The sequence below is a fragment of the Zootoca vivipara genome, chromosome 8, assembly GCF_965207765.1.
Source record: "Zootoca vivipara chromosome 8, rZooViv2.hap1.1, whole genome shotgun sequence".
Taxonomy (NCBI): Eukaryota; Metazoa; Chordata; class Lepidosauria; order Squamata; family Lacertidae; genus Zootoca; species Zootoca vivipara.
In genome coordinates this window covers 15,177,787-15,202,788 of record NC_142591.1, presented here as the reverse complement: position 1 = coordinate 15,202,788, position 25,002 = coordinate 15,177,787, and the positions used below count along the sequence as shown (strand labels likewise).

Genomic DNA, 25,002 nt, shown 5'->3' with positions numbered 1-25,002 from the left:
TCCAGAATTGGCCTCCACAGTCACTTATGGACTCATTGTTAAAACCGTGTTTATGGAAGACAATCTTACTCGGCTATGAGTGATAGAAGAAGAAGAAGAAGAAGAAGAAGAAGAAGAAGAAGAAGAAGAAGAAGAAGAAGAAGAAGAAGAAGAAGAAGAAGAAATATTGAGCAAACAAATGAATAAAATAATTGCAACTACTGTGCATTTATTGTAGCCCTTAAAAGCAAAGAGATTGACTATCAGGAAGTAAGACCTCTTTCTTTCATACAGAACCAGGAAAGCATCTCAGAAAATACAAAGGAATTCCCATTGTAATATGGAAATCAGTTTGGAAAACATTGTGTGATTTGTGACCATGTTTCAAGCAGTCTCCATTACCTGAACTTCTGATTATCAGAATGTTTTGGTTGCTGCAGAGTGTTGTTGTTTCCCACAGAAAAACAAAGGACAAATATAATTGCTTAGAATCATAGAATTGCAGAGTTGGAAGGGGTCCTGAGAGTCATCTAGTCCAACCCCCTGCAATGCAAGAATCTCAGCTAAAGCATCCATGACAGATGGCCATCCAACCTCTGCTTTAAAACTTCCACAGCCTCCCAAGGGAGACCATTCCACTGTCGAACAGCTCTTACTGTCAGAAAGTTGTTCCTGATGTTTAGTCAGAATCTCATTTCTTGTAACTTGAAGTCATTGGTTCAGGTCCTACCCTCCAGAGCAGGAGAAAACAAGTTTGTTCCATCTTCCATGTGATAGCCCTTGAGATATTTGAAGATGGCTATCGTATCTCATCAGTCTCCCGTTTTCCAGGCTAAACATATCCAGCTCCTTCAACCGCTCCTCATAAGGCTTGCTTTCCAGACCTTGATCACCTTGGTTCCCCTCCTCTGCACATCTTCCAGCTTGCCAACAACCTTCTTAAATTGTGGTTTTGGACACAGTATTCCAGGTGTGGCCTGACCAAGGCAGAATAGAGTGGTGATATTACTTCCTATGATCTGGACACTATACTTCTGTTGATGGAGCCTAGAATAGCATTAGCTTTTTTTTTGCTGCTGCTGCTGCTGCATCACACTGTCACACTTATCACTATCATTTTTTAAAAAAGTAAATCTTCTGAAAAAGATAAATGTGTCTGTCCCAAAGTACTTCTATGGTTCTTTTCACCTATTCATATGGAAGTGGTAAGAATATTTTTGTTTTTTGTTTTTACTGTATTAAACATTGCCTGTAGGAAGCCTCAGAAGATTGCAGAGAAGCCCAGTTTAATTCAGAATCTAACATTTAAAGTAACAGTTGTTGGTCTCCTGACAAGAGCATTCATAACATTGAGAATAAATTCCTTGCATTTGTTGCCAATCCAACTCTTGGATTAGTAATATTGAATACCTCAATTAACGCATCAATATACACATATATAATGTCCAGCTAATAGACTGTATCTGTTTAATGTATACAGAGATCCATAATTCTTAAAGAATCTATGCTCTCAGCTTCCTGGATACTTTATGGGGCACTTGGTAGATAAAAATTTGCTAGTGGCATGTACATAGTTACTTCCAGTAGATTTATGTTTAACCCCAGATCAAGTTGCTGGAGCAAGTATCCAACCCCTCAAAAAACACCCCATTCCCAGCAAAAATGATTAACCCTGATGTATTTCCAAGGACCTCACTGGTGCCTTGAATACCCCTCTCAGCTCTGTGTCTTTAGATAATGGCACAAGAAGCATGGACATACAAAATGACTTTCCTGCAATCTGAAAAACAAACAAACAAATAGCAATAACGGTAGTAATTGTTGGATTGTTTTATCACAACCTTCCTCTAGAAGGAACCCAGGACAGTCTTACAATATCTGGCTTTAAAAATACATTAAAAAATGCAAGCTATAAATAAGTTTGATGTAGATTTTCAGTTTTGTTGTTCTGTATGGGACAATGACAATAAAGAGTACATCAGAATCACCAATTTAATCAAGATATCTTACAACATTCCTAGATTTGGTCTTTTGAGTGGCTGGTTGCAGTAAGCACTACCACTCAAACCATCAACAGTTACTACCATATTTTGAGGAATTCCACTGGAATTCAATCTGATTCAGCCTATAAGAAAAATCCTGAGTTAGGTATCAGTGTTTAGTCTTGGGCACTAGGCTATGATGTGCTCCACTATGTCATGTCCACTTTTCAGAAGATGGTTGTAGCCAATTCCAGGTGTAGGTATCTTCCTTGTTTTGCATTACAGCTGTGGGGTAGATCCCTGGACCCTGGAAAGGAACATTAAGTATAATTGTTTAATGTACATTGAAATGGAAAATAACTCTGTAATGTGTCTGTATGTGTACTGTATGTAAATTTCAGTTGAAGCTAAACAAGAGCAGAAGTAGAGAGCTTAATGTTAATCATTAAGTGGGGCTGTACCTTTGCACCTCACAAAGTGATGAGCTCAAAATCACAGGAAAGATATAGTGTTACAAGTCTATGCATGTGCTAATTAGGTCTTCATTTTGGGTGTGTGAGACTTTCCTGTGAAACTACAGAAGAGAATTGACCTGCTAATTTCTCTTCTGTAGGAAAACAGCCTTGAGCCTTGAGCTAATGGAGGCTGTTTGGAAGAGAGAGTTTTGCTTTTTAGAACTGATACGAGATAAATTTGACCTATGCTGGGGCCAGTATATGATATTATGCAACTCTCTGAATGCAACTTTAATAGTTTTCAAGTTGTCTTTGGAGTCAAGTTCTGTAAGTAAAGCTTTTGAACCATATTATTAGACTGAAGTACTTTTATTTCCAAGAGTCAGTTTTTATTCATCCAGTTTGCTTCCATATGCATAAAATTAATAACCTCAATAAGGAAGGTGGGGGCTCCTCTTTTTCATCCTCACTAGAATGCAGTTGGTCACTCAGCATAGCAATGGCAGCAAACAGAAACCATTCAGAGCTCAGCATTGCAACTGCACAATCAAATAAAACAAGGTGTATTATATAGTTTGATATATGGAACGCATTTATTGCAGCTCAGCCGTGGAAGCTAAAATGAACTTGGACCCACTCTGCATGCTGATCTCATACTGACCTCTTTGAGCATTTCCCCTTGATGTCGATTCACACTTTGCAGAGGCCTTGGGGGGGGGGGTGACTGTCAAAGCTGCTCAAGTTATATAGTAGAAAACAATTTTGTTACCCTTTTTTTGAGCCAGGACACTAAAAGAAGGCCTATCGTTAGCAATGCTGATGTGAGACTTACAATGAGTTTTTACTGCAGGACAGAAGATATACTGTTGTTCTAATTTAACTTTTCATTAACCAGCAGTAACAATCTCTCAAATGGTATCTAAGGTCTGCCCAGTTCTCTATTTTAAAAAAAGGCCCAAATTTACATTTCCGCACATTCACCTTTGAAAATCCAGAGTTGGGAGTGGGTAGGATGCATTCCTGAGAGAGTCTCCCCCCACCCAAAAACAATGACACTGAGAGTGAGAAAAAATATGTAATAGTTTAATACCCCCCCTTGCATCTCTCTGTGTAGGAAGAGGAATTATTTTTCTGTCATATTCCAAATGCTACTTTCCCTCTTACATTCCTTCAGAGGCAATCTTACAATGAATCGTATCTTTGTCCTCACTAATTAGAATCCTGTAAGATGTCAGACATAGAATATAAGGATATCAGCTATTGGGCCAATTTTAGCTGTCTAAATCATTATCAGACTTTTGAGTCCTATGTACATGCATTCAGAGCAAAAAGATGGGAAGTCATATAATTCATTTTAAATGTTTTCCTTAGGTATGGAGACTATCCTAGGGGCAGTGGTGTGTGTTTTTATTTGTCTGCCTGTCTTAATGTTTTATAATAATAAAAAACCCCATCAGGAATGCATCAGGTATTTCCTTATGTAATAGCCACCTTGAAATTAGTATATATCACATAGCCAAGCTATTTATTCAAAAGAGCCTATTTGATGTTTGCTCTCTTTTTGTTCTGTACTCACCTGCTACATTCCAGCATCATTTCTTTTTCATCTTTGGCTTCACTGTCCTAAAACAATTCACCAGAAAATCCACAATGATTAGCTTCCCTAAGCTAGTATCTCAGTGGATGAGTGAGTGTTTCCTTTTGGCTAGCTTGATTGACCTCAGTAACTCAAGTGATATGACCTGTCATATAATGTTCCACCTACTTGACTTGGTACCAAGCAACAAGGAGTAAGCCTTTTTTACTGTTCACTAGCGTTCCAACACCAAGGAAGGATGTTATTTTGTTCCAGGTCTCAGTTTAGCCAATGAATTCTGCCTGAGGGAATGTTATCAAAATCTTGTGTATCTGAACATGGGGCATCTCTGACTTTACAAAAGCCTTCCCCAAAAACATGATTGCAGGTTTATTGACATGGCATGAGAGATCTCTTACCTGTTTCTGTCTCACACATGGCTGATTGTAATTTTTACTTTCTTTTGAGCCTCTTCCCCATCAGCGTAACCTGCAGGTATTGTCATGTTATGGAGATAGGGCATTTTGGCCAATGTCATGTTGCTGCCCTAGAATAAGGTTACCAGACACCCCCATTTCCCAGGGACAGTCCCTGGATTTACAAATCAGTCCCCTGACAAAATCCACTGAATTCGACTGAAGTTGAAAAGTGTCCCTGGATTCATTGAAAAAAATCTGGTAACCTTACCCTAGAAGTGTTGTACGGATGTGAACAGAGAAAATGGCCTTCATATGTCAGGCCTTCATATGTCAGGCTGAGCAAATATTTAGTGTTAATTTTATAGGAAAAAAATAGGTGATGAACATCTCCCTTGTTCTCTTATAGTGGCAATGGCACCCATCTGAGAGGTGCCAATGCTGAGTTCTGGTGAGTTCCAGCTGAAAATAAATAAATCCCTGTTTTACTGGATCCTCAGTCTGTGTTTGGTTATTTTCTTGTTTTCTCTATCTTCTATTATATTTACCAGTATTCCATATACATTACAGTGCCTTGCACTGTGAAGAAGAAAAGGGGAAAAGTAACACCTGATCTAAGAAGAAAGGTAGACTAAACCTTCTTTGTCAAAACTAATTTTTTAGTTCTTTATGCCTGCTGTAATTCCCCCCCCCCCGTCCCGTTGGCATTGAAAACATAAGGAACATATCATTTTGAAAGAATTTGACAATGTTAAGTGAAATGCAGCAGCCCACAGGATTTCATATTGAAATCATGAATTCATGTTGATTCTAAAGCTTAAATAGAAACACCTGCTCATGAATTAAAGAAAGTCCTTTGTGAACCAGAGTAAACCAAAGCTGCTGTGCTCCTGCAATAGTTTGCCTCTGAAGATGGTTAATGAGAAGTGCGTAAGTGATTCAAGGGACACAGTAGAAAATGGAAAATCAAAGCTTATCATGATCTTCAAGCTATTCCACAGTTTAAAAGTGTAGTTTGTTAATGGCGATGGGAATTGTAGCTCTGTAAGCAGGGAAGTTGGCCGTTGCTCAGTCCCAGCTCCTGCCAACCTAGCAGTTTGAAAGCATGTCAAAGTGCAAGTAGATAAATAGGTACTGCTACAGTGGGAAGGTAAACGTGTGCTGCTATGGTTCGCCAGAAGCAATTTGGTCATGCTGGCCACATGACCTGGAAGCTGTACGCCGGCTCCCTCGGCCAATAACGCAAGATGAGCGCCGCAACCCCAGAGTCGGTCACGACTGGACCTAATGGTCAGGGGTCCCTTTACCTTTAAGCGGGGAAGTACACATGGGGAAGCCATGTTTTTTAAATGTGCTTTGAGTCTATGCTGTGTACGCAGCCTAAGCATTTATACTAAATGATCATTCCACCTTGCCCCTTCTTAGTATGAGTGTCACTTAAAAAGTGGTATGACACATTTCTCTGGAGACTTTCCATGTCTGCTGCAAAATCAAAAGTCTGCAAAACCCAAACTCCTAGTTTTGTGTGATATTGTCTATAATTAGAAGCACCCTGAAGCACATCTCCTATTTTTTTCTGATTGCCTTTCACCTCCATTGTACTTCCTCCCAGGCTGCTTCAATAACATTTTGCATAAAGGAATCATGCAGATGGCACCGGTGATGTGGTTCCTTTGTGTATTAGCATTGCCCAGCCTCCAGGTAATGTGGTGCCAGTATAGGCAGGAACTAAATTGTTTGCCCTGGACCTGCTGGTCCTTTTGTTATACTGGTAGTTTATTGTCTTGACACAGGAAAAATGCCATAAGGACACCACTCCCAGGCTTCTGTTGCAATGCAACAGACCTCCACAAAGTTCTGTATCTTCATCAAGGTTCCTTTCTCTGATAGGGAAAGGCTATACTGTAATTGAATTATCAAGGCAAATCTTTTTTTAAAAAAAGAAGTAGTATAAACTGACAACTGGGAAACACTGGCCTGCGAGCACTCCAATTGGAAAACGGCCTTTACCAAAGGTGTCATGGGCTTTGAAGACGCTCAAACTCAGGATGAAAGTGAGAAATGAGCTAAGAGGAAGGCACATTTGGCAAACCCTCACCGTGATCAACTCCTGCCCGGAAACCTATGTCCCCACTGTGGAAGGACATGTGGATTCAGAATTGGCCTCCACAGTTGCTTACGGACTCACTGTTAAAACTGCGTTCATGGAAGACAATCTTACTCTTTATGTTTAATGCTGTATTGTGTTTTTAATATTTGATTGGGAGCCACCCAGAGTGGCTGGGGAAACCCAGCCAGATGGGCGGGGTATAAATAATAAATTGTTATTATTAAATTATTATTATTATATTACTCAGCTATGCATGATCGCCAAAGAAGAAGAAGGTAATTGAAGAAACCTCCAATAGCAGGCAGAGACCTTGGTGAAATGAAGTCATTACCTTTTGCTATATTTTGGCCAAGATGGGTGAAAGGACGTAGTACTGGTGCTTGCACTGGACCTGCTGGTCCTTTTGTTATACTGGTAGTTTATTGTCTTGGCACAGGGATGCAGGGATGACTTGGTCAAGGTACAGAATGATGCATTTTCTGCTACTGTTGGAGATCTTATGGAGTTTGTAGTGCATTTTTAAGCTGACCAGCCATGGAAGATGCTCCGGGTACATATGTCACCAGCAGTACCATCTGTCTTCCCCGCAGGGTTGGTGTGAGATAACAAGGGACTATGCAAAGGGACAGGCGGACATGATGGGTAGTAATTTAAACCTCTCTGTGCCTGCCTCAGTGAATCTGACCCTATATATTTAGTCTGGTAGATGTGTCACTGCTGTGCAGCGTCACCAGTAAAAGATTGCACTGTACAAGATGAGTGTGACAAGATAAAGCAAGACATGTCACTGCAGCCAGATGCCTGCACCAGGAAACCACATGGCATTTTGATATGGCTGTGTTAATAAAGCCCTCCATTTGTGTGGCATATGTATGCTTCTTGATACATCTTTCTCCCCCTTCCAGATTCTGTCTCTCTCAGTGTTAACTTGGGGAAATCCTGCAAATCATTGTCAGGACATCTCAGCACATTTCCCCTCTCATTGTCCAAGTACTGCAAATAATTGGGTTGCAGTCTTTCCAATTCATTCTCATATTCATTATTTCAATCACAGGTATTCTGTACTCCAGTTAAGTAGCAGTTTCCATATATTATGCTACGCCTTGTTCCTTTTATTATGTAAACCACTTTGAGTTTCTGCTTGTTAAGTGGGGTACAAGTTATGAAAATAAATAAGTGTATACCTCCATCCATATTTTTTAAAAAATGGAAATTTTGTCTTAACCTAAATGATAATGGTTTTGATGATGTTCTCTATAAAGGTGCATTTGAAGTATTTAAAATACTTTGCATATATCCTATTTGCCTTTCTTAAATAGAGATTGTTGTTGCTGTTGTTGCTGTTGCTATTGTTTTTAATAGAAAATTATTGATTATTCAGCCATGTTGCATATACAGGTATAGGGGGTAGTGGTGGCAGACAATGTGCTGGACGTTCCATGAGCAAATGTTGGGGATTTCAACTGGGAATTACTTTGGTACACCTGTGTCGACAGACCCTGTGTGTGCAAATTTCACAAGTTTAAGTTAGTCACACTTGTGGCAGTGTCTGGGTTGAATAGGATGAATGGGCAAATATGCTGCATTAAAAGCACTTGCAAGCTCAATACAGGCTGGGAGTAGTAGGCTGTTATGCATGGTTTTTAGTTTTTTGGTTTTGCCTTTTGTGCATCTTGTTTCCCTCCCTCCCTTTTAGAAGCAACTGAAAGAAAAGAAAACACCTATTGCTTAGGGCTATGCAACCTCTGTCATTACCTGTAGAAACTGGGGAATTTAGGAACACATTAAAAAGAGATGCTGAGGTGAAAAACTAATGTGCCAGTATCTGCAATTCTCACCTAACGAAAAATACAAGCAAGGTGTCTATTTGTCAGTCATGGGTGGCCAGTTTTAGTGTCCTTGGAGACTGGGGGGGTTCTGTGCATTCCAATTCTCATTCTCCCCTCCTTTTTTGTTTTTGAATTGGAGCAAGAGAGAGGGAAGGTGATGGCTGAGGATTCCAACATGTTGACCAATATATAACAAGTGACTATATTTAGGGCATAGTCTTTTAATTTGTGTGTGCAACATATTAATTATTTGCATTTTTAAAAATGTTATAAAATGAAACAAAACTATTGATCTAGTTATTAATTCCTGGTTTAAAGCGGCCCCTGGCTGTTAGGTCCAGTCGCGGATGACTCTGGGGTTGCGGCCCTCATCTCGCTTTACTGGCTGTGGGAGGCGGCATACAGCTTCCAGGTCATGTGGCCAGCATGACTAAGCCGCTTCTGGCAAACCAGAGCAGCACACAGAAACGCTGTTTACCTTCCCGCCGGAGCGGTACCTAGTTTAAGCACTTTGCCAAATAAATCATGGCAATGGATGTTGGAATGTGGTCATAAAAATGGGCTATAACTGAGTGGAAAGGTGACTGCAACCCCAGGTGGTTTTTCACCAAACCTTTCCTTCAGTCAGGGCTTTTTTTCAGTTGGAACTCTCCGGAACTCAGTTCCAGCACCTCTCAGATGGGCATCACTAACATTATAAGAGTGCAAAGGTGGCATTCATGGTGAGTCCAGCACCTCTTTTTCTAGGAAAAAAAAATAGTACTGCCTTCAGTCCTGTTTATTTATAGTCCACCGCTGTAGCCATTTTAGCAAGATGTGGTCAAATTAATTAGAAAGGTGTGCATATATGTTTAACCTATATGTTTAACCTTTTCACTGCTGCTGCATACTGGGTCAACATATTTGTAAGGGGGACTCCCTACAGGGAGCCAGCCCCCATCATCCTAACGTCCACCTCATCAAGTACAGAGAGCACCAGTGGTTCTGAAGCAGCCAAAGGGGGAGGAGGAGACTCAGAGAGGGAGAGAAATCAGAGTGAAGAACAATGGGAAAGCTCGGAAGTGGAGGGATGCAGGCAGACACTTGGGAATACTGCAGAGCCAGGGAACCGACTGCTTAGGGAGGAAACTGAAAGGGCATTGCTCCTTCGGGCGCCAGAAATGAGGAGAGCACCGCAACGCAGGTCAAGGGGGCAGCGTTTTGGAGTGCCCAGATTACTTTGCTGGCATAGGAATAGACGTACACCATTGCCGGATTCTGTTTCGGGATGAGAGGTAATGTTTTTAAGCTGTCTCTACACTGTAAATAATTAGCACAATAAACATCTTTGAAGACAAACTGGACTCAAACGGAGTTACTCTAGAGTAGACACGACGACCCTCCGACAATATTCATCAAGCCATCCATTAAATCCAGAGACTTACCTCTGAGAAGGCATGTATGGGATTGTGCTGCAGTGATGGCCACAGGCCTATAGGATTGAACACATTAATAGAAGATAAGGTTATCAGTGTCTACTAACCATGATGGCTATGCTCTGCCTCTGCTTCTGAAGACCCGTTGCTAAAAACCACAGGAGGGGAGAGTGCTGCTTATGGGTTTCCCACGGGCACCTGGTTAGCTGCTGTGAAAACAGGATCTTGGATCAAATGGGCAATCTTCTTACCTTCTTACATTAAGTGGTTCACTTTGCAGTCAGTAAGAACCCTATTATGGAAAATAACATTGAACTATTTTTCCCCCATTTGTGACTGAAAAGGGGCCTAAATGAGATCCACACAAAAGTACTGCAAAATAGATAAGGAATAATACAGTTATTCATGGGTACTGAAAGGAATGTAAAATGCCGGAGATCGGGCTGTATTCCTTGAAGCAAATGCCATACGTACGGAGAAATTTGGATGGGTGCCTTATGACTAGATGGGTGCCTTATGACTAGGGTCTCGTTCTTTCCAGCTTGCTCATACACAAAAGTAGAACACTGTGATCATTTTTGACATTATATGCCATTGCTGGATATTTTGGAAGGAAGATCTTAGGTCCTTGCTTGGGGATTGAATTCCCTGGTGTACTGCTCTTGTTTCTATACTTAGCTTGAAATCCAACAGAGCAAAAGTAGCGTGTGTGCGCAAAAAGAAAATGATGAATTAGGCTTCCAGAGCTAAGGCATGTCATATAACCATGAGGTATGAAGAAAAGGAAAAGGAAACTATGTAAATGTTGTAAAATAGTTCATTTCTGGAGAGTGTCATTTGGCGAATGTGATGAATAGCTGTTAAGAAAGCTTTGTTTGAGCAATGTTTTTCCTCACTAAGTAGCATAAGATGGAGAAGTGACCTTAAGGAAACAACCTTGTCTTTTTAGGATGTTTATTCCAGATGGGCCCTAGGACTTTTTTGGTCAGTGGGAATCCTTGGAGCTGCCATTAGCCTTGTAGCCTTACAGAGGATCGTGTAAAACTGCCATTTGCATGAACTGATTCTGCATAGTCCCTGCATGTGATCTACATATATAGTTACAACTCTTTTTACTGATATTAAGTAGCCAAAGCAGGGATAGCAAAAAGAAATATTCCTTGCAACCCTTTGCTGCCATTTCTATGAATTATAGAATTGTAGAAGTGGAGGGACATTGAGGATCATCTAGTCCAAGCATCCCCAAACTCAGCCCGCCAGCTGTTTTGGGACTACAACTCCCATCATCCCTAGCTAACGGGCATAGCTGCCAAGTTTTCCCTTTTCTCGTGAGGAAGCCTATTCAGCATAAGGGAAAATCCCTGTAAAAAAGGGATAACTTGGCAGCTATGCTAACGGGACCAGTGGTCAGGGATGATGGGAATTGTGGTCCCAAAACAGCTGGAGGGCCTAGTTTGGGGATGCCTGATCTAGTCCAACCCTCTGCAGTGCAGGAATGGCAGCTGAAGAATTCATGAGAAGATGGCCAGTCAACCTTTTTTTTAAAAAAAAAAAACCAGTCCACCACCCTTCAAGGTAATCCATTCCACTGTCAAACAGCTCTTATTTGGTGATGTACACAACTGTTACTTGACTCCATGTGCCCAAATATATCAAATGTTGTTTGAAGTAAAAGAAAATGGTTTGAGGAAGCTCTAAGAGATGAGGAAAACCAATACATAAAGACTTGTACAAAGGCTGATGTAAAGGAGACATATATTTAAAATTGACACCTGGACTGAAATATATAATGACCTGACATGAACAAGTTAATCTATAGATACAATACCATACTTTTCTTTGATACCTTCTTTTCAGATTCAAACTATTTATTGCATGTTTATGAGATGGATCACCTTCGCAGAAATGTTGAATGACATAGTTCCTTTCTTACTTGTGCCACACTATGGTTTTATACTTGGATTTTATTCTGTGCCCTGAGACGTCCGGGTATAGGGAAGTATAAAAATTCAATAAATAATAATACTTTATTTTGAGGTGACACTGATAAATTATAAATGTATAAGTAGGATATATATTTGGCTGTATTTCTGTGTACCTGAATACACATAATTAATAATAACTTTATTGAGTCTAAATGTTCATAATCAAGTGGAAAGCTAGTGGGTTGTTGTTTTTCTCCTTTGCACAATCATTATCCCATTGCTTCTGTTAGCCACATAAACGTTTTGGATGGAAAACATGCATTGTAATACTATAAAGTCACCATGTAGTGGTTCATTTGTTTTTAGAGTGGTGTTACTAAGTCAGTGATCACTTGCTTATCTGAAACCACCTGAGGCAAGGAAGGATTTTCTTGTGGCTTTCATCAAGTGTCTGAAGACTTCCTAGTGTGCTTGCATTATGCCTATATGGAGGAGAACACATCTGGATTGAAAGTTATGTGGGGATGTTGACATCAGTGTGAAGACAGTCTCCTCTCTACGCACATAAAATGGGAAGTTGAGCGTGATCAAGGAGGAAACTGAGGAGGCAGAGAGAAACTGCAAAAGAAGCTGAAAGAAAAAGACAAATGTGATAGAATGAAGAAAAGTCAAAAAGTGGAAAAAAGACATACAGTGGTACTTCAACTTATGAAGGCAATCCGTTCTGTGGCGCTCTTTGGAAGTCGAAACCTTTGGAAGTCGAAGCATCCATTTTGTGCATGCGCAGAACGCGCACGCGGCAAAAATACTACCGGGTTAGCGGACTTCGGAAGTCGAAACCTTCGGAAATCGAGGCATTCGTAAGTCGAGGTACCACTCTAGTTTGCTGACCTGGTTGAAGAGCTCACTTTCCCCATCAAAACTTCACTAACAGTTTAAGAGAGATAAATCTGTGAAGTCATTCTTTTAAAGGACTCTGCACATGAAAAAAAAAGAGTATTATGAAGAAGAAGTGTGCATGCACACAAAAGCTCAGACCTATGACAAACTTAGTTGGTCTCTAAGGTGCTACTGGAATGGATTTTTTAATTTTTTTGTTTTGAGTATTATGAGTGAATGTATCTGGAATCTTGGGGGCTCTAGTCAACACTTGATCACAGGGATCTTCACAGCAGGTTTAAGGACTGCTACTTCATGGTTGTGGAATCTCGAGTTTGGCTTCAGATTCATGAAGCTTTGGCTATGCAGCTGTCAGGTATAATGGATTTCATTTGCTTGGTAACAAAACTTTCCAACCCCGGTGGCAAAGTCACAGAGAAAACAATAACCGCAGAACTCTTCAATCTTTCATATCTTTTCAAGGAGCAATATCATGAAATGAAGCTAATAAAAAGTAATATTAGAATCATCTTCCTGAATTATATTTTTTTCCTGTATTTTTTTTCTTCCCCAAAGATATCCTTTGTCCAATGTTATACTAAATATAATTATTGGGACCTGTTATTAAACCCAGAAGGCAAAAAATCTGGGAAGCTTTTGTGTGTGTGTGGGGGGGGGGGTTATTTAAGCTGCCACAGTTGTACTCATTTTTCTCCCCTTATTTGTATAAAGGTAATTTTTTATGGTGTTAAGGAATGACACTTTGCAGACATAATACCCACCCATTCACAGCTGCATGCAACTCTCTCTGTTTGTATGACCTACTCCAGTAAACAAGAGCAACAAGGAGAATGCAGGAATACATCCAGGTGTGGGTCGTATGAAATTGCTGAGTAAGGTTTGACTTGTAGAAATTTGAGTACAGATTTAGATTTTGCCCTAGTTGCTGCAGATAACATATGACACCTGCTTTTATAACGGTGTGGTCTCTGAAAGCAAATAAATACATGCATGAGTCAACTGGTTGTGTGAATGTGTGTCTCTCTGTGTGTGTGTGTGCATTACACACAAGGCTCTTATTATTTCTAATATTTTAATATTGTAGGCGACCAAACCCTTTCCACCTTTATAGCAGTGTGCAGGTATATTTAATTTAGTTGCAATACCTTTCCATTTGCATGCTAATTCTGCAGCTGATGTTTGATCCTGAACTTCAGTTCCTGGTTGAGATCTGATCTTTCACTACATTATTCAAAAGCTGAAAATGTGACATGTTTCAAAATGTCATTGGTGAGAACTTTAAAGTTCATCCTAACTGGCTTCTGCTTCATTATATATTTTTTTTCCTGCTTGAACTTTTTTTTCTTTATATGTATAACATTTTCTTCCCCTCTTACTAATGCTCATCTAGGTCACAGCAGCAGGGGAGAGATACAAAAGGAAGTACTGAAGATATCAGCCCTTTACCATTTTGCTCCTTTGAGTATGAAAATGGGTCTTCAAATGATGTTTAGGTCTTGTCAAATCCTATGATCTCCTGTGCGATTTGTAAGCGGGTCCAGTGCCCCTGTTCAAAACGGCCTGCCTCTGCACTGTCTTCCTCTTTATCTCAGTGGAGATCCTGCTTATCAATAGTCTTTTGTTTCTTTCTTGCACCTTCTTGTAAATTTGCAGGACCCAGGATTACACATCTAGCCTGCACAAATCGATGGAAAATTCTTCGTCTAGAAGATAAACCTGTATGTCCAATTCAGCACTAAAGTTTTGCCAGGTATCAGGCACATTTTGCACTTGGCTATCGGCCCCTTGCAACCAATTGAAGATGCCTGGGTGCCAGGATGGTGCCTGATGTCTCCGTCATCTGGAGGTGCATGCCTGGGGATCCTTGGATCTTGACTGTTTTCACACGCTAGCAACAAATCATGTAGAATTCTATTCATTATAGTTTATCTGCACAATCAGAATGAATTTAAGAAACCAAAAAGTTGTATTGAACAATATACAACTTTCGAGCCATCTGGTCCAAAAATAGCAACTGGGCATCCTGTTTTGGCAATTGTAACCCTGGTTTAAGGATCTGTTTGTCACCTAGCTTATATATCTGTGTTTCTAACACGGGTCCAATTAAAATAGGTTGTCATCTCATTCTTTTGATGCAGTCTTCATAGGATGCTATTTTGTTTATTCTGACATCCAAGGTGGTCAAAATCTGAGTTGAGACCTATGTCACTATGGTGCTGCTTTCCCACCTAAGTGGTTTAAATATATCTGTCTCTCATCAACATACACAATTGTTGTTTCCTTTTTTCTGTCATCCATTCATGATGTCACAGTTGTTGTCTTATGTTTCAGTCTTCTGCGTTCTTTTCTATCAGATTTACTAGAAAGAATTAAACTTTCGGTATCAGATCCAGACACGTACTATGTCAAGCAGGGTATATAGAAGCTCTTCAGTTGCTTGTGACCAAAGTAGTGAACATACCCACAAAAAATATTCTAAACTAAAATGTGCCTTTGTGGCTGTGAAGCTAGTTAGGCCATCTGTCTGTCTGTCTGTCTGTCTGTCTATCTATTAAAAAAAAAACATTGTAGACTGCAATTCTATGGGACGGGGAAGAATCAAAATGGATTACAGCAATTATACATTTATACGAGCCCTATTCTGTCCCCACGGGGTGCCTTTGCCCGGTGGCGCTGTGGCCCATAGATTGCAGCAAAATACTGGGCAAGGTTTTGTCCAGTATCCTCTCTGTGTGATGGGCTCATGGGAAAAAGGTTGGGTTCAGTATCTGGCTGGTTGGAATCTGCACCCTGGTCCCCTAATGAGACCTTGCTTGCTTGGCTTGCACCATGGGCAAGGTTCAACATGGGCCACCTTCCATCATACAGGTTTGGAGTGATCCAAACCCCGCAGATCCATTCCATCAACATGGGGCTTGTGGAATGATGAACTAATCCTGGGACCCAATGCTATGCCAACCTTTCCCCTGCCTCCTGCTGTCAAAGATTTGGCCTGATTTTATCCCATCACCATTGTACAGTCTGGTTACTTTGCTGCTCTCATTGATCACATCATGTGTCTGCCTAGGTAATAAAATCCATGCAAAAATGTGTAACACCATAGGACATTAGCTAACAAATAAAGAATATGTTTTCTTCATTGTCTACATAAGACAATGCTTTGGGAGTCTGCTCGCTCCCAGTAGTCTCTATATATATTTGTGAATAAACACATATTACAAGGATGTCACAACTCAAAGGAAACAAAATGCATTAGTGATTTTCACAGGTTGGGGAAGTGGTGATAACTGCTTTATAGGCTTGCCATAGGTTGTAAAAACTACCATGAAAATATACCGTATTAAGTGAATTTTAAAATAGGTTTGTAATATAGTGAAACAGTCTAAGATCCTAAAATATTTGTTAACAGAAACAAAGTTTGGTACCAAAAAGAGTTTACAGATGGAAGTATAGGTAAAGGTAAAGGGACCCCTGACCATTAGGTCCAGTCGTGGCCGACTCTGGGGTTGCGGCACTCATTTTGTTTTATTTGCCGAGGGAGCCGGCGTACAGCTTCCAGGTCATGTGGCCAGCATGACAAAGCCGCTTCTGGCGAACCAGAGCAGTGCACGGAAACAGATGGAAGTATATACACACAATACTGGACAAATGCTAAATTACCTAGTGTTTAAGAATAGGTATTTTGAAGTTTTAGGATGTAACAATTATTTCCAAATTAACATGCTATGTGCAAGTAGCAGAAGAAAGATAAAGAATCGGTTATTTTGTTATGTAATTGACTCCTTTCATCATGTGCAGTTATTCTATCCGGGATGTAATCCGCAAACACTTTTATATTACCGGTACTATAGGAAAATGCACATTCAGGCTGCAACCCTATACTTACAGTGGTACCTCGGTTTATGAACGCAATTGGTTCCGGAAGTCTGTTCATAAACTGAAGCGTTCATAAACTGAAGTGAACTTTCCCATTGAAAGTAATGGAAAGTGGATTAATCTGTTCCAGACGGGTCTGCAGAGTACTCAACCTGAAGTGTACTTAACCCAAAGCATGGGTGTAATTGGTTCCGGAAGTCTGTTCATAACTGAAGCGTTAATAAACTGAAGTGAACTTTCCCATTGCAAGTAATGGAAAGTGAATTAATCCGTTCCAGATGGGTCCGCGGCGTTCGTAAACCAAAAATTCGTAAACTGAGGTGTTCATAAACCGAGGTTCCACTGTACTTCCATGGAAGTGAGCCCCATAGGACTCCATGGGGTTTACTTTTGAGTAGACAATGTATAAGGTGCTTTTGTAAAAGGAAATTGTAAAGCATCTTATGAAAAATCAAGCTTTTAATCTCCTTGCTTCCGTAAATAATGGACTTACTGTTTGCTTCTGCTTCCTACACAATCAAGATGTAAAAACCAGAGAACAGCAATAAAAACATGCAGTGAGTGCACTTGGAATTTTTCATATCCTGTCAGTGAAAATCAAGGTGACCCAAGATTGAGAGATTGTAGGTTTTGTGTACTCTTCAAGGTGTTGTTTCCTCCCCACACCCATTTCCCCTATTATTGTTCCACTGATGTGTCAAATTGAGTACTGTATGTTGGGAAGGAGTGCTAACACTTGAATCAGAGCTGCAAGGTCTTTTATTTTCTTCTTAGATCTTCCATATAGGTGACATGCTGCTACTTGATGTGCTTGAGAGGAGTACAGCAGTTTAAGGAAATAAATATTGCCAGGAATCAGAGAATGTTAGGCTTCCGCAAAGACCAAAGTAAAGAGGAGAAGGCCAAAGTCTTAGGTTTCATGAGCTAATTATAATAAGTTCTTTTTTAAACCACAGATAGAAATGTGCTAAAAGGAAATAATATTTCAAAAGAGTGAGTTGAATACACATGAGCTCAAGCAAATGGTATTGGCTCCTTCTGAAGGTGGTATGGAGGAAGGAATGCACTTTTAGAAGGGATGTCACAAGAGTTTGTTCAAGCCAGAGTTGGGAAAGATCTCTAGGGGTTTGGATGTCCCCTTCCCCAAAGGGAGGCACATCTCCCAGCCCTTGGATTTTCTCTCCTTTTTCATTCAAAATTCAAGCATCAGGTGAGGCAGTCTAAATGACTTCCTCACTTCGTACTGATTGAAAAGTTAATCGGAAGGGAAGGGGTCTGCTCAGTTGAGAAGACATAACAGCAAGGTAGCAGTGGTTATGTTTGATCATTGTCCCCATTTTGTTTTCTCCTGTGTTTCTGCATCTTTGTGCAAGTGAGGCATGGCTGGCAGATAGATGAAGGTGAGCAGAGGGCTCTGTCAAATTTGTTCAACGGAAAATGAAATCTTTTTGCTGCTGCTTATGTAGCCTCAAGGAGAACACGGAGCCCTTGACCAGATGCTGTTGCCTTGTCCTCCTTTTAGAGAAATCTTTTTTTTCCTCCCAAAGAAGCACCTGACATCTAGCAATAACTTTCTAGGGTGTGTGTGTGTGTCAAGATGTTCTCTTGTTCCAGTGTGCAGGTGGCAGCTTTCTCTCACAGCCAGTTTGTGCTATAATGCTAAACTGCAAAGTGTGGGGTGGGGTGGGATTTGGTTCCATATGAATGTTGCTTGCGGAAAGCATTTGTGCAAGTTTTCACAGTGGCTACAAATTTAGAAATTTCCTCTTAAACTATAGCAAGCTGTTAGGCTAAGAGAGCAGGACTACAAACAACATGATGCAGTCAGTGAAGACTGTCAATGGAAGAACATCTAATGAAAAGGTATCAGAGCAAACTAAACAATCTGATTTATTTATTTTTATTTTTTTTAAAAAAAGGAAAGACTTTTCCATAGAAATCCATTCCTTTGGCCCAGGAAATCTGGGGGGTTAAATGTCTTAAGTTCAGGGGTAAGAAATCATTTGGCCTCCAGATGTTATTGGACATCAAGCTCAGCTAGCGTGGCCTACAGTTAGGGGTGCAACATCTGGAAAGCCATAGATGCCACATCGCTGTTTTAGCTGATAAAACTATCATTGGCAAAGCAGATTACTTCAGAATTTTTGCAGCAGCTGGTATTTACGGGCAGTAAATGAATAAAACACTATATTTCCCACTATTTGATTCTTTTAAATAATTCATCATATGATTTCTGACATTTTGCAGTAGGCTTTATGATGTTTTCATGTCTTGAAATCTGGATCAGCAGTGCAGGTCAGGATACTGGATAATGCTGTGATAGGAGTTGGTGCCTTGTCTAGAACACGCTGCCACTGTCTCCTACTCTTGTCCCAACCGTATTTCTTTTTAATCAAAATAAAAAAAATTCCTTCAGTAGCACCTTAAAGACCAACTAAGTTTTTATTTTGGTATGAGCTTTCGTGTGCATGCACACTTCATCAGATACACAGTAGCACCTTAAAGACCAACTAAGTTTTTATTTTGGTATGAGCTTTCTTTTTAATCAGTTCAGTTATAGTGTCCGTTCAGAGGTTTTGCAAAGACTTAATGCTCCTCAATCTGACTTCTCATAGATGAATGTGTGAGCTGCAGGACGGTCCTCCGAAGTTTGAAGATTAATGTTCAGCAGCGTCAATACATTCCTAAAGGCTGGAAGAAGGCTTGTAGCTGAAACAGCCAGGACACAACCCAAATAAGCAAGCAGCTAAAGCAACTTCTCAGGGAAGAAAGGATAAAGCATTTGGGGTTGTTGTCATTGTTGTTTGCAAGTGAGACTGGCATTAAAATGTTGCAGTATGAAGTGTTCCTGTTCAGGTTTCCAGCCACTCCATCCCAACTCCTCCTTTCTGTGCTCTTTCTTCCAAAAGTCAGCCAGCTTTACGGTGGCCAAGTTTGCAGATGATACTGAAAGGTTCAAAGTCATTACAGTGGTACCTGGGTTTATGAACACAATTGGTTCCGGAAGTCTGTTCATAAACTGAAGCGTTCATAAACTGAAGCGAACTTTCCCATTGAAAGTAATGGAAAGTGGATTAATCCGTTCCAGAGAGGTCCGCGGAGGACTCAACCTGAAGCATACTTAACCCAAAGCATGGGTGTAATTGGTTCCGGATGTCTGTTCATAAACTGAAGCGTTCATAAACTGAAGCGAACTTTCCCATTGAAAGTAATGGAAAGTGAATTAATCTGTTCCAGATGGGTCTGCGGCGTTCGTAAACCGAAAATTCGTAAACCGAGGTGTTCGTAAACCGAGGTTCCACTGTATAACCAAAAAAGAGATGGTGAAGAGCAGGCATAGGCAAACTCCCCCCTCCAGATGTTTGGGACTACAATTCCCATCATCCCTGACCACTGGCCCTTTTAGCTAGGGGTGATGGGAATTGTAGTCCCAAACATCTGGAGGGGAGGGCCGGAGTTTGCCTATGCCTGGTGAAGAGCCTAAAAGGACTCTACAAGCAGAGTGAATGGGTAGTAAAATGGCAAATGCAATTCACTGCAAAAAAGTGCGAAAGTGATGCATATCAGGGCAAAAAACAACAACACTCAACCCCCCCCCCCCCAAATCAATTTCACATCTACACCCAAAGGGTCTGAATTGGCAGTGAACAGGCCAGGAATGCAACCTTATAGTCGTAGTGGATAGCTCAGTGGTCAATTCAATGTGTGGTGGCAGCTGTGAAAAAGGCAAAAATCCACGCAAGTGATCATTAGGAAAGGAACTGAAAACAAAACTGCCAATGCCATAATGCCATCGTGCAAATCTATGGTGCAACTGCATTTGGAATACTGTGTACAGTTCTGGTCGCCTCAACTCATAAGGGCTATTGCAGTTTTTTAAAAGGTTTCAAAAAAGGCAGGTGGAATTATTAAGGGGGTTGAGCAACTCCTCTTTGAGGAAAGGTTATTTTTTGTGACTTTTTAGCTGAGAGAAAAGGCGAGTAAGAGTGTTCTTATAAAAGGTTATAAGAGTATTCATGGCATGCAGAAAGTGGGTGGTAACAAAAAAAAAATCTTCCTCTCCTATTACTAGAGTTCGTGGGCATCCGTTTTAGCTGAATGTTGGAAGATTCAACATAGGAATCTTTTTTTTTGGGGGGGGGGGCAATGGAGGACAAGGATAACAATGTCTACCAGCCATCCTTGGTATGTTCTACCTCTTCTATCATAGGCAGTATGATATCATTTCCTGGGAATAATAGGAGGGCAGAGTACTGCTGCACTCATGTTGTGCTTGCAAGTTTCCCACAGGAATTTGGTTGGCCACTTTGAGAACAAGATGCTGGCCTAATGGCTCTTATTATGTTCTCCCTGAGCTTACAAAGTCCACAGTGAGCTTTTTTGGGTTCCTTCTCTCCCATCTGTTGTATTTTTTGCTATTCATTTTCCCCCTCAATGCAAGTTTCACCAACCCTTCTGATATCTCCTTCTTGTGAGAGGGTGGCTACGTAAGGACTTGCATTCAGACAAGTGAGCTCGCCGTTGGTATTTGTGATATTACACCACCAGTGGACATGACTTTGCTCCTGCAGAATAAATGCTCAGCAGACAGGCAGCTTACATGGGAGTCATAAAAGAAGACTTGCGTGTTTGTTATTGGTGTGTGGAAAGTGTGGATAGAAGCCTCTCAGAATAGTAGAACATGCAGTGAAGTAATGAAGCTGGATAGCAGTAGATTCAAGGCCAAACCACGTAACGATAAGGGGATTTCTGTGCCATAAGGTATGCCAATGATCTCTAGCTCAGATGGCTGGTTTTTCTTTTGTTAAGTATTAGGCAAATTAATGAGTAAGCCTCTGAGTTGTTAATGGAACTTCCATGGAGTTCTGAATACCAGGCTCTTGAGGCATACCATAGGGGGAAAACTATCATTTAGGGTCAAACTAGATGTGACACCATTCATGCAATTAGCAATTATTCCTGAACCAGATCTCCTCCCTCCAGGCATTCTGTTTGCATCGAAAGAAAAGCTCCAATCGCTGTGCTAAAAGAACATTTATACAATTGCTCGTTGTGTGTATGGGTTCCAGTTTTGCTCTATGAAGCCCTTCTTGTCTGAGACATTTGGCTGCTGGTTGTTGGAAACAGAATGCTGAATTAGTGCTCTGATCCAGTAATACAGTTATTATCCTCTGAAATGCAAAAGCCTTGTTGCAAAATGAATTCTCTCCAGTAACTGGATAAAGAGGGACATTTATCTGTAAAAACAAACAAACAAACATCCAGCCCATTCAGTGGGCCTTAGATGCCCATCACAGTTCAAATGAAGTTGCATATCCTTGCCTGCTGAGGCATCTGTATTGGCTGTGGTCAAGGGAACCAGGTTATGCATGCCGCTGGCCTTTTTGCTGGATCCAGGGAAACACTTTTGCCTTCTAGATTCAAATAGGAATGCTGTGAGTGTGTGTTGTCGATCTTTGCAATATTTTAGTGCTTACATTTCCAGTCTTGGCAGGTAGAAATGAAAAATAATGGGGAGGGAAGTAGAGTTAAGTGGTCATTTTCAAACGTCAGAAAAGTTTTGGTTCACTTAGCATCTGAGCTCTGGGTTGAAGGTTCAGATCACTGCTTTGGTTACCCTTGACTTTAACTGGCTGAGAGGGAATGAGAAAAATAGACCACAAATGAATCACAGTCTTAAATTGTCGGGCATTTTGCCAGCAGCTGAGCTGTTAAAGCTGGCTTTCCCATCAACGCTTAAGCAACAGGTTTTTGAGAAGTCAGCTTTAAGAGGACAGCTAAAGTTAGATAAAGGGCTTTATTGCTTAAGCCCCAACTAATGAGCTCTTGAGTGTTTTAAGGCCGTTTTGCCAATCATTCTCTACTTTCTTGCACACACACACACACTGCAGTAATTAAGGATCTTTTTACATTTCAGCTGCGGGCCTAAAATGGTATAACTCAAACAGATTGTGTGTGTGTGTGTGTGTTGGGGTGAGGCAGATGGGGAATACTCACCTGTGCTGTTACTGTGAGAATTCAGAGTACTATTTATCACCTGCAAAAGGTATCTCAAGGATTGCTTTCTGCCGCATGCCCTTCTCCACACATTAAGATCTGCAGAGTCAGACTTGCTCCATGTCTTGCAGCTTGCTGAACTTCCATCTGCAGAGTCAGGGAGCATAGCTTTGGGATAGTGGTACCCACTATCTGGAATACCCTCCCTAGACAGCCTTCAACTTTATTTCCTCCTCTTACACCATTCCCTCTGGCATGCCTTTCCTGCCTGTTGGACTCAAACCCTCCTTCATAATATCTCTAACCCCCCCCCCCCACTCTTATCCCATGCTATTGCTGGTTTACTTTTAACTTCTAAAAGGGGGAAGAGGCAGCATGGAAATGTTTTAGTTAATTAATAAATAAGTCCTGCCTTGTCCTTCATGATATGACAGCTCATCCAAGCACTATCGGAGTTGCCATCACTGTAAAAAGGTAAAGGGACCCCTGTCCATTAGGTCTGGTCATGACCAACTCTGGGGTTGCGGCGCTCATCTCATGTTATTGGCCGAGGGAGCCGGCGTACAGCTTCCAGGTCATGTGGTCAGCATGACAAAGCCGCTTCTGGCGAACCAGAGCAGCACACGGAAACACTGTTTACCTTTATCTACTTGCACTTTGATGTGCTTTCGAACTGCTAGGTTGGCAGGAGCCGAGACCGAGCAATGGGAGCTCACCCTGTTGCGGGGATTCGAACTGCTGACCTTCTGATCGGCAAGCCCTAGGCTCTGTGGTTTAGACCACAGCACCCCCATCACCGTAGACTCTCTCAATACATCACAGTGCATGTGAAATGTTCTCTTCCAGGTTTTTTGTTCTCTCAGCCTCTGTTTCTTCCTTTTAACAGCTGGGAGCAAATCCAGCCGTAACAGAGACAGCTCTGCATATTATGCACTTGTTCTCTTTCCCTTTCCCAGTTTTGCTTTAGTGAATTGATTAATTTTCACCCAATTTCCATGCCCTTGCTTTACATTGCTCCATTTCCACTTTCCAAAACTGTTTCAGGGGTTGACCCCTTCCCTAAACGTCTTGCCACCATTTATAAATTTCTTCATTTTAGCCTGATGATTTGTTTGTTTTTGTAATGTACCTGGTTTAACTGCTATGGGTGGGTAATAGTATATTAAAAATAGTATATTGCATGATCCTCCCTACCTCAACAAATAAATAAATAAATCCAGAGAAGATTGTGTGGGTGGGCCTAGACATCCTATTATATCATATGAGACTTCCAATAGTCATGAATAGCTTCGTCTCCTGCTTTCTTTAGAACAGGGGTCAGCAAACATTTTCAGCAGGGGGCCGGTCTATTGTCCCTCAGACCTTGTGGGGGGCCAGACTATATTTTGAAGGAAAATAAATGATGCAAGACCATCATGAGCCCTGGTGGCTGCTTACCTGTGTCTTGCGAGCGGCAGGGGTGGGTGGTGGCAGTGGCGGAGGAATGATGAGTTGCACGTGAAAGGTCTCTGGAGAGGGGCTGCATAAAATGGTGGCTGCTCAAGCGCTGCTGCTGCCGGCACCAACAAAGCCCAGCCCCCTTCCTCCTCTAGGCAGGGTGGGGAGAAGCCAGGAGGAGGGAGGGAGGAGGTGCCACCGTCACCGAGTGAGGGAGAGGGCGGGAGAGGGAAAAAACGCGTGCACGATTCCTGGACTGTCTGTGGGCCGGATCCAGAAGGCAATTGGACCTGATCCGGCCATGGGCCTTAGTTTGCCGACTCATGTTTTAGAACTTAGACACCATTATTTTTTCTCTGGATTGGAGTTTAAATATAACTATTGATCCTTTCCCATCATTTCACATTCTTCCTGCCTTCCAAAAAAATTACCTCCCCATCTCTAAATGTAGCTTATTTCACAGTTGCACATTCCACTGGTGCACTGAGGAGGGGTGGGGGAAAACTGGCAATGCAACAGCCCCAAACCACCTAGTGAGTACATGTTCCACTGTGAAGAAGTTGCTTTTCAATAACATACCAGTGCAACCCTGTGTTCTATCTTGTAAGGTATCTGGGCAAATGAATGGGTTGCACAGATAAATATGAATATGTAAGCACAATGAAATATGGGTGCATCTTGTTTGTTGTTTTGGTTCATTTGCTTCATTTGTAGCTGATAGCATTATTTAGTCTAGTTGGTGGCATCTTTGATAGTGACAGAATCCTGATTTCAAACGTTAGGTTTGACAACTCACTCAAGAGTGTGAATGCAGACTCTCCAAGTGTCCCCATTTTCCAGGGACAGTCCCATATTTACAGAAGCCATCCTGGTTTCTAATTTGATCCCAGAATGCCCTGCTTTTCCTTAGGACATCCCTATTTTCATTGGGGAAATGTTGCCCCTTGAGCCATGGAGATAAGTAACTATGCAACCTTTAGAAGACATCTGAAGGCAGCCTTGCATAGGGAAGTTTTAAAATGTTTGATGTTTTATTCTGTTTTTATGTTGGAAGCTGCCCAGAGTGGCTAGGATATAATAATAATAATAATAATAATAATAATAA

At 41.2% G+C, this 25,002-nt stretch overlaps 1 protein-coding gene across 1 annotated transcript in view; it reads left to right on the top strand.

Moving 5' to 3' along the window:
* Positions 1-25,002, top strand: part of CDH18 (cadherin 18) — a 564,188-nt gene that overhangs the window by 346,062 nt on the left and 193,124 nt on the right. The gene's annotated exons all lie outside the window — the stretch shown is intronic.